Genomic DNA, 1867 nt, shown 5'->3' with positions numbered 1-1867 from the left:
TTTTATAAATGACCACTAAAATCCAAAGAATCATAAAAACTATTATCATCAATCATACAGAAATATTAAAACTATAGAAGAAAGGACACATTCTTAGACTGACTGAAGTGCATAAGAATGTAAAAAAAAATGAAGTCATGAAATTTTCCTATACATGGATGTACATGGAATCTATTATGCTGAGTGGAATAAGGCAGAGAGTGAAAGACGAAGAATGGTCCCACTCATCTATGGGTTTTAAGAAAAATGAAAGACATTTCTCAACAATTTTCAGAGACAAAAGAGAGGGCTGGGCGTTACAGCCCACCTCATAAACCTCACCACAAAGAGTGATGAATTTAGTTAGAGAAATAACTACATTGAGAACTATTCTAACAATGAGAATATATGAGGGAAATAGAAAGCCTGTCTAGAGTAAAGGTGGGGCCTGGGAGGATAGGAGGGATATTTGGGACATTGGTGATGGGAATGTTACACTGCTGATGAGGGGGGTGTCATCTTATATGACTGAAACCCAACCACAATCATGTTTGTAACCAAGGTGTTTAAATAAAAAATATTAATTAAAAAACAGAATTAGTTAGTGAATAAATTGACTCAATTAGTAATCAAAAACCGACTGAAAGAAGAGAAAACTAGGATCTAATCAGGTCAAATTTTTATTTAATTTATTTATAATGGGTACTGGTCTCACAACCCAATTACTCTTAGTGGTTCTTGAGGGACCATATGCAGTGCCAGTGATCTAAGGATAGGCTGCCTGTAAGGTAATTGCTTATCTTCTGTACTATCTCTCTAGTTGTCTATCAGATATTTAAAGAAGAAATAATGGCAATCTTTCTAAATATCTTCCAAAATTGTGAAAACACTTTTAACTTTATTTTATAAGACCAGTCTTACTTCCATACCAAAACCAGATAAGAACTTTAGAAGAAAAAAAAAACAGAGCAATTTCCCCTATATATTTATATAATAATTCTTAACATAAAATTGGATGCAAAATTATCTTTCTCTGATCTGGAACTTAAAAGGCACACAGTAAGGAAACAACATATTAAAGAAGCAACACAATGGGGAACAGATCTACACAACTAAGTTAGGAGTATAGGAGCAGGTTTTGAAAAGCAGGGCAATTGGGGTCTTTAGGAAAGGAAGATAGGACATTAGTAATGAGAGTTGTGTTGCTGTTATGTACACAGGAAATCATTATTTATAATATTATAAATCTGAAAGCACTAATCAATAAGAAATGTTAAATTCCAGAAAACAGAAGAGTATAACTTATCAAGTGGCATTCATCACTGATATACAAACCTACTTCATCATATGCAAATTATAACTGTAAAGTCCCACATCAAAAAAATGGTCATCTTTCATTATTTATTTTTCTTTTTTTGGTTTTGGAGCCACACCTGGAAATGCTAGGGGATTACTCCTGACTTTGCCTTCAGGAATCACTCCTGTGATTATATATGCTCAGGGAACCATAAGAGAACTGATTAGCAAACCCAGGTTGGTTGTATGCAAGGCAAACACCATACCCACTGTACTTTAGTTCTGGACCCCAAGACTGGTAACTTCATAGATATAAAAAAGGATTTGACCAATTTAGCATCTTCTTTATCATAAAATTCCCCATAAATATGGAACAGAAGGAATAAACTTTATTATATTTAAGGCTAATATGACATGTCCACAGATAATATTATACTTATTAGTGAGTGGTTAAAACATTTGTTCTAAGACAGTATACACAAGAGAAATTCTTTCCAAAGAAATTAATCAGCCAAGGGGGAAAAATTAGAAGGCTTCTGAATCAAAAAATGCACATGAAAATGGCCCCTGTTTACAATTGATTTTATATTAC

This window comes from Suncus etruscus, chromosome 11 (genome assembly GCF_024139225.1).
Source record: "Suncus etruscus isolate mSunEtr1 chromosome 11, mSunEtr1.pri.cur, whole genome shotgun sequence".
Taxonomy (NCBI): domain Eukaryota; kingdom Metazoa; phylum Chordata; class Mammalia; order Eulipotyphla; family Soricidae; genus Suncus; species Suncus etruscus.
This window is presented reverse-complemented; position numbering follows the sequence as displayed.